The sequence below is a fragment of the Octodon degus genome, unplaced genomic scaffold (genome assembly GCF_000260255.1).
Source record: "Octodon degus isolate 3935 unplaced genomic scaffold, OctDeg1.0 scaffold00024, whole genome shotgun sequence".
Classification (NCBI taxonomy): domain Eukaryota; kingdom Metazoa; phylum Chordata; class Mammalia; order Rodentia; family Octodontidae; genus Octodon; species Octodon degus.
Window position 1 is genome coordinate 19,760,233 of NW_004524600.1, and position 9,238 is coordinate 19,769,470.

General features: G+C 37.6%; 1 pseudogene; it reads right to left on the bottom strand.

The window, feature by feature from the left end:
* Positions 1-2,197: 2,197 nt before the first annotated feature.
* LOC101565718 lies at positions 2,198-2,751 on the bottom strand (annotated as a pseudogene).
* Positions 2,752-9,238: the final 6,487 nt, after the last annotated feature.

Here is a 9,238-nt window from a genome sequence, read left to right on the forward strand (position 1 = left end):
AATCTAAAAAAATACAACTACTGGAAAATCCAAACCAGACACAAAAGAATATCTTGAACTACTCTGTTCAACATGAAATTATTTTTTTCCATGAAAAATGCTTTCCATTTTTAGTTTCACTGCCATCTTCAAATTAATTAATGAATATAGTTTACTGAAAACTGTACAGTATTCAGTGGCACTTACTCCAGAGTCACAAAATAATTTTCATAAGTCAAATAACTTATAAGGATGTTTCAAAGAAACAGAATAAAAAGAAATTTGACAGTGGCTAAATGAATATAGATTTTCTATGTCTTCTTGTAAAATAAATCCATTAATTATTAAAAGTTGTCAGAACCAAAACTGAGAGACACTTGCCTCAAACCCTAGCAAAGATAAATTTAATCCAAGAGGTGAAAAAGAAGGAGGACCCTTACCTACACATGCCCATGTTAATTAATTTTAATTAATTCTATTAGTATAAATTATATATACATAATGATTAGATTCATCATAAAAATGTGTTATCTGTTCATGATATACCTTTTTTTATTTTTCTAATCAGAATTTATTGGTACATTTTAGATGTATGTAATAGTCACATTCATCATAGAGAATTTGTACCTGTCTACCTTGTAACTTGTATTTTTTACCATTCCCCTGCTCTCTTTTAACTCCTCCTCACCATATTCAAAAGCTTTGTTTCCATTTTATTCTTTCTTGGGCCAGGGAGATGGCTCAGTAGAATAAGCACTTCCCTGGCAAGTGCAAGGATCTGAGTTCAATTCTCAGTTCCACCTAAAAAAAAAACAAACAAACAAAAAAAAAAAGCACCATTTTATTCTTTCTTTTCTCGTTTTTTCAATTACCTTCCTTCCCTTCCCCCTCCACTCTCCTTAGTTTCCATTCTCATTAGATCCATTTGGACCTATTTCACAATATCTATTACATATTTTGGTCCTTTTATTTTTTATTTAAGACCTTTATTAAGAGGTGCATACAGATTGTTGACTTTGAAAGATTAAGTTGTAAACTTTTATGAAAAATTAAACCTGAAATTCTTAAAAAACCTCAACTTGACCACGTGCAAAGTAATTTAGAAACCTTTAAAGATTTATTGAAAAAAATTGGGCTTTGTTTACAAACCAAACACATTTGTCATTACCTAAAAGAGACATCTTCAGGTAAAAACAATCAAAACTCCATGCTGTGGAGATAATGCAAATAGTTCTAGTTATCTGGTCATTGGGCAAAAAGCAAGCACTTAAGGTTTTAAGTTCCAATCTTTTGTTCATTTCTTATTGCTAGAATTTTTATTCCTTTCTTCTTGCTGAATAAGAAAACAGATACTGGTGGAGATCTTCAGCTAGCATTACCCAGCCTGGCCTCGCCCAGCCTCGGAACGGATGGAATCTCAGCTGATGGACTGGCCATGCTTGTTTGTTTCTTTGCTTGCTTTGCTTGCTTGCTTGCTTGCTTGCTTGCTTGCTTGCTTGCTTGCTTTTGTTCTTTCTTTAATTTCTTTCTTTCGTCTTCCTTTTTCCATTTTATTTTTAGAGAAAATAAAAAATATTTTAAAAGAAAAACATTATAAATGGTGCAGAATTTCACAAAACAAGATAATAGGAATTTAACAATGGTTGTTACATTGCACATTATTGTCTTCAAATTAGTTGTTCAGATTACTAGATATACGCATGCACAATTGATAAAAAAGTTATGAAAAATTAAAAAGGGAGAGAGAAAAAAGTATTAATCCCTCCTTTCAAGAGACCAGCAGAAATCAGCGGTACAATTATTCAAACTATCTTGTATATGTACATAGGTATTTATTCTTTCTTTCTTTCTTTTCTCGCTTCCCTCATCCTAGTTGTTCCTTCTCTTTGAATAGTTTATTTCCCTTTCACAGTATCTGTTGTACCTTTAAGTTTTTATTTACTCTTTCAGGTTCTTACATTAGGGAGACAATATGATGTTCATACACTCTGGTCTGATTTATTTCACTTGTAAGTATGGTCTTTAGTTGCACCCATTTACCTATGAATGCCCCAACTTTATCTTTTTTGCATGGCTGAGTCTCTTTGCCATCTTGTGGCTAAGGGCTTTCTGTCTGCATCAGTAAATGAATTGTGACCATAGGACACTGAGGCTGAGGAGGCTGCAGACCTTGGATCCCTTGATTGTCATCCCTTCATGGCCATCCTCTAGGCTGTCTCTAGCAAGTAGAGTCACTGCAGAACTGTGGTCTATAACCTGGATACACATTCAGTCGCCTTTGTCCACCTTGTTGTCTTGCAATCTGGTCATCAGCAGCCTCCATGTCTTCTCCTTGCACAGGAGGGTTGCGGTGCTGTGGTCCACACCATAGAGTCTCCACATATAGTAAGGTGGGAACCTTCGCCATGGTGTTGGGCCTGGCCCTTGGGAGAACCCTGTGGTCCCTCTTTTCTCCACTCTCAATACTCCACTAATTCTGTTGGTAATTGCAGGGAGGACCCCTCCAACATGGCCAGTGCCTACAATGGCTACATCTGCTGTGTATTTGCTGCCTTGACCTGGCACTCCACCAGGGCCTGTAACATTCGCTGCCTCCGCACCCTTTTCTCCTTCAAAGGCACCCAACACCACAGTCTCTCCATCTCCTACACTGGGAAAGTCCTTCCTGGGGTTGTGCTTCTTTAGGGCAGTCTGGGGTACAGATACATCTTCCTTGGTATCATTTCTGTTGATGAGACCATATCCATTTGTTACACTGCACCATTTTACCATTGCCAAAACCGGCCTGTGATGACCTTGTTCCCCTGGCAGGTGCAGTCAGTGTGAGGCCGCCAGGCCACTGCTCCTACTTGAGGTGATGATGACTGGAGTAGCCTCAGCATCTGCGACTTTTCCAGGGTATGATGGTAGCTAGGCCGGCAGCAGCAGTGGGGCTGTTTAGAGATCTTTAGAGTCTGCTCACCACTCCCACCACTGATCGAGCTTACACTTTGGTTCTTATTTACACTTTCAGTTTCTTACACCAGAGGGGCACTGCAATGTCACCTGTGTACCCCATTTATTTCACTTAAAGAATATTGTATCAAATTATATCCATTTACTTAAAAAGTGAGCATCTGAGGGCTGGCTAGATAGCTCAGTGGGCTAAGGTGGCTGCTTAAGCACAGTGCAGTGGCTGGGGTTCGATATCCAACATTCCATGTCAGCCCCACCACCAGGGTGCTCTGAGACATCAATTGAGACTGGGCGTGATGGAGCATGCCTGTAATCCCAGCACTTGGGAGGCTGAAAACAGGAGAAGCACTAAGAGTTTGATCTATATAGTGAGACCCTGTAGACCTGTGGACCCTATCCTAAATAAAAAAAACGTGGACATCTGAAATGAATACATATTTCTCAGATGAAGTACACAAAGCAAACTAAAAAATTTTCAGCATCACCAGTCTTTTGAAAATTAAAACAACCCTGTGATGGAGCTGATGGGGGAAAGGTACCATTTTCCACTGTTGGAGGGAGTGTAGACTGGTGCAACCACCATGGAAATCAGTTTGGAGATTCTTCTAAAAACTGGGACTAGAGGTCCCATTTGACCCAGATAGTCTTGATATCTTCCTTTAGAAATTTAAAGCATCACACCACTACAATATGTGCACATCCATGTTTATAGCAGTGCAGTTTGTAATAGTTAACTCTTGGAAACAGCTCAAATGCCCATCAACCAAGGAATAGATAAAGGTGTAGTTTTTTACACAGTGGCTCACTGCTCAGCCATAAAGAAGGATAGACTTGATACATTTCTAGGTAAGTGAATACTCACGCTGATGTTCAAAACCATTACACTTGCTGGGGGCTCATGCCCAACACAGACCTATAACCAAAACTTTTGAGCAGCACTTTCCACACTGCAGCTTGCCACATGTGTCCCAAAAACAGCAAGGGTGACTCATTGTCTAACTAATAAACTGATAAAATCAACTCCTGTAATAAGCCCCTGAAACCAGGCTCTTTGTTGCCAAACAAATTACATGTATTTACCTCTTTTGCCTTAAAAAGTTTTACCTTGCCCCAACTTTCCTGGACATGACTGTACTTAGTCCTAACATGAAGGACTAAGACTAGAGAATCTCTCTGCTGTTATTTATGTTGAAAAATCAGCAATATTACTTCCTTCCAGAGAAACAATAAAGCATATTACTTTCAGCTTTTTCCAATCCTATCTTTCAAACAAGTCAGGAGATCCTCACATGTAATGATGTAGATCTTGACCAGGCATGGTGGTCCACACCTGTAACCCTAGCTCTGGGGAGGCCTAGGCAGGAGGATCACTCCAAGCCAGTCTGGGCTACAAAGGGAGTTCAAGGCCAGTCTGAACTCAAAGAGACAAAAAGACTGGAAAAATAAAAGTAGATCCTTGGATAAAAACATCCAAGTTTGAAAATTACTAAAAGACCCATGACCCCTGAAAATTACTCAGTGCCATAGACTGCCATAGTACGGGATGCTTCACTGCTTGAAATGCATTCTTAGGGAAGTTTTTCAGGGTAGGATGAGTTCCTTATCCTGATGTCTAATTTTTAAAGTAAATTTTTTAATTCATTTTAATGAGAAAACTTTTAGCATGTTAATATTTTTAAAAATCAAGTTCTATTGGTCTCCTGAAAGGAGTAGCTAATGCTTAAAGTTTTTTCTTTTTTAAAATTTTATTTAGAAACAAACAGCAATGAGACAGTTTCAAAACAGATCAGTACACAGTTACAATAATTAATACATTGCATATTGTTGTTTTCATGATGGTTATTCATAGTATAAGATGCCGTCATGATATCCTGTCCAAACACTATTACTACAAATCTTTCTTCTCATTGAATTAAGAGAAAATAGCTGTGTATCTATCCTAATTATCTTGTATATACAGATACAAAATCGTCCTTCATTTGTATCCCCTTTTTTGTTTATTTTTGTCAGAGAAGGGTATTCCATTGCCTTAAATATTATAGGTATGTGAATTCAGCAAAATAATCCAAGATAGTCCAGTAGTCCATAATAGTAGTGGGTTGTCTGCAGCACTGGCTGATGTCTAACTTTTGTGGGAACTCTAACACAGTAAACTCTTATTACTCAGTCTTGCTCCATATAGAATTTAGAATGTGGTCATTGCCAGACCATGAAAACAAGACGCAGTCCAGGAGGAGCATCAGGCAGAGGAAGAGGAGAAGGGAAATGACCTGTCACTGAGTAGAACGGGCCTGCTGCCCAAGGCAGGCATTGCTCCCATTCGGACTGTGTCTTCCTGGCCTCACTGGGAGTATGAGGAGGCAAGAAAAAATGGTGAATGGAGCTGTTACTTAGTGGGACAGCAATATGAATGCAAAATTTTAATTCAGAATTTTGCCAGGGACTGACTGTACATTTTATAGTTTAGCTATTTTCAAAAATTTAATCCTGAATGTGAGTTTCAATGCCAACTTGTACCTCATTTTCCTTTGCAGCTGTTCAGAAAGTCTGACAATAATAATTACACAACAACTACAATTGCAATAGTCCTATTACAGCTATCACAATGTATCATGTTAGGTAAGTAAAAACCTTGTACCTCGGCATCCTTTCACTTGACCTTTCACTAAAGAATCTTTTTCTGTTTGATACTTTTACAGACATAGAAAGACTAACTCTGGTCAGACTGAGTGCTGCCCTAACTTTGGAAACCCCTATCCCTGGTGCCTCTAGCATCATGCGTGTGCTTTGTAAGATTGGACCCTACTGTCCTTTCTTTCTCTGAAGCAGAACTACTACCAAGGAATTATAGTTCTGATGTTTCAGCACTGAAGAGGTTGGATATAGGACAATGTTGACTGCAAGTCTCACAGAGGAATGGTAGATAGCTCAGCGGTAGAGCAAAGTTGCTATAATTCAGGAAAATTAACACTCAAAAGGAACTTTCTCAAGAAAACAAAGACACACTGCTCATTATGCCACCTCAGATAAGAAAGGGAGTGGAATTCCTTGGCATCAGATTTTATGTCACATTTTAATATTTATATTCATGAAAGTTTTAAAAGGTTGAAAACTTAGAACTTCAGAGTTAACAGAAAAATCTCCTTTTAGACTTAAAAAGATGCAATTCAAAAAAAAAAAACTATACATCATCTTATGTCACTTTTACTATTATTAATGAAGGAATTGTGAGGGAGAGCATGTTACGGGAAACTTTCATTACACCTTGGGTTCAGTGATAAAGAAACCATTTATAGTCTTAGATATTCATGTTACAGACTTTTCTCCTAAAGGATACTTTTCCAAAGGGATGATAGGCTAAGCAATTTGCTCCCAGCAATTGATAAATCTCTTACTGATAGTCTAAATTCTTATTCAGTTTCACATATAACAAAGAAAAAAAGAAGATAAAAGCAAAATCCATATAGAAAATCAAAAAAGCTATTTAATCTACATGAAAAAATACATTTATATATATATATTAATTTTATTAAGAAAGAAGTAGTAATGAAACAGCTTCAAAACAGGCTAGTAGGACAGTTACAATAATTAATACATTGCATATTGTTGTCTTTGTGGTAGTTATTCAGAGTACAAGATTCAGACATGATATCTTGTCTACAAACTATTCAAAACTTTCTTCTTATTGAACTGAGAAAGTAGCTGTATATCTATGCTATTTTGTGTACACAGATATGTATTTTTTACAAAATGAACCTTCATTTATATCCCCTTTTTTGTTCACTTTTGTCAGAGGTAGGTATTCCACTGCCGTTCATATATGGCAGATGCAAGAATTCAGCCAAATAATCCAATATACTCCAGTAGTCTATAATAGTAGTGGGTTAGCCACATAACTGACAATGTCAGAAGTTGTTGACTTGAGCCTTTTACAGCTCAGCATATTAATGTGGCTTTACTTTTTATACCTTATGTTTATACTTTTCTGCTGGATGGTTAAGACCAAGATAAAGCAAGACCCATATAACAAATGCAACTTTTGTATCTGAGAAGGTCAGTCAAGTCCCCTGAGGATTTATCCTGAAACCCTGTACCTCAGTTTGTAGATCCTTTGTCAGTGTCAGCCAGGTAGATGAGTCACGGCCATTGCTTGACCAATTTGCTCTCTATGAAAGCCTAAAAGAATGTTTTCTCTCCATGTGACTCTTCTTAGGCACACTCTACATCATTGATCACTTTCCTCTGTGGCCCCATAATCTCCTTGATAAGAAAATTTGAACACCACTGAGTTACAGGATGTTACATAAGGTTCTCTTATGTCCTGAGTCCTCACTGACTTTGAAGAGCAGTTCCTATATTTGTCACTCAGTTGTGTAAGTGCCTTTGATTACTGACCTCTTGTAGGGGGCACACATGAACAATTTAACTTGGCGTTTCTTAGCTGTGTAATTTAATTTATTTATTTTACTTATTCAGATGTCTTCATTCTGTTTCTCCTACTCATATTTCCTAAGATATAATAGTAGGACATTCTTGGTGTAAATTTTTTTAAATTATGCTTTTTAAAGCATGTATTTACATTTTATATTACTATTTCATATTTAAATATTTATATATTGTATTAAAATTTTATGTGCAAAAGATTTCTACATTGCTAACTGGAATCTATTTGAGCTATAACAAAACATAAATATTTGCTCTATAGTTTTTTTAATATTCTCAATGCTTTTTTTCCATGAAAATAATTTGAATTGTCTTCAATGTATATTTTAAAAAATCAGCTGTGATGGCATTATGACATATAAGGATATGGTATCAGGACACTTACACTCCATGTGACCTCAGGAAAGGTTGGAGCCTCTCTATACACAATTTCCTCATCAATAAACAAAAGCTGGGAGCCAGGTAGATGGCTCAGTGGAATAAGCACTTCCCTGGCAAGCGCAAGGGTCTGAGTTCAATCCCCAGTTCTGCAAAAAATAAAATAAAATAAAATAAACAAAAGTAGTAACAGTGTTTATCTCAAAGATGGCCAGAGAACACAATGAATTGTAAAATATTACTAATGAATACTAACAAAAGTTGTAGGGTTGTCTCCACTACCTAAAGGGTCAGTTATGTCCTTATAGGCATATAAAACTTTGCCAAGCATTGAGCAAGTGATTCCTCTCTTTTGTGAACGCTCATTCACACATGCTAGCATGTCTGCAGAAACGCACTCGTGCCTGCACACACAAAAGCATGCATACACACACACACACACACACACACACACAACTTTCAGCAGATTAGCCTCTGCAGAACTCTGTACGCACTCAGAAATATAGGTATGCTATTGGAGGTACACAAGAAGAATTGTGGAACAACTGTGGGAGTTACAATAATTGCTAAGTGGCCCAGGCTGGGCTCCAACTTATGACCCTCCTGTCCTCCTTCCAGGGTGCTGGGATTATAGGTACGTGCCACCATAGCTGGTGTCATTAATGCCCTTTTCACGTTATTATTTTCTTTTATAGAAAGACTTTTGCATTCTGCACTTAATCACGTGGGACATTTTTCTGTTACCACAAATGTCACCTAACAAACAGTTCAAAATCTTGGAGAATGAGAGGCAGTGTTCATCTTAGTACAAAGAAACCAACAACACATTCTTAGTCAACAGACAGAAGAAAAGAAGTGCAGCTTTGGGGACCACTTATGTTTGATGTGTTTTCAGAGAACCGTAAATAGTGCTGAGGAGATGGAGAAGCAAGTGTGTCGAGAGGAAAATAACAAAACAAGAGAGCCACTCACACGGATCATGCAAAGCCAGCTCCCATTGTGAGTAGAGTGCCTCCACTTTTGGACAAATAACAAATATCTAATTAAAACAAGTATCTGATTGCCACCACTGAACAGGTATCAAATTATGTCAAAGGGAAAATTAAACAGCAGGGTAAGCTACTCTGGAAATTATTTGGTATATGCAATCATATTCACAAGCATGTTTCTTCTTAATATGTTTGGCTAGGACTGTCTCAGCAAACAGCTCTTGTCCTTTCAAACAATAAAAGAAACCAAGGTCTCCCAGTGGTAGAGAGACTATGGGGTTCAGTCAGGTGATGAGGCAGCTAGGAAAATCCTGGTATGCTGCAGAGTTGCTTTAAGTAGTGCTCTGGGTCAGCTACTTAGATCTGACTTTGTGCTTAGTTCAAAGTTAAAATAGGGGCCGGGGAGATGGCTCAGTAGGATAAGCACTTGACTGGCAAACGCAAGGATCTGAGTTCAATCCCCGCCAAAAAAAAAAAAAAAAAAAAAAAAGTTA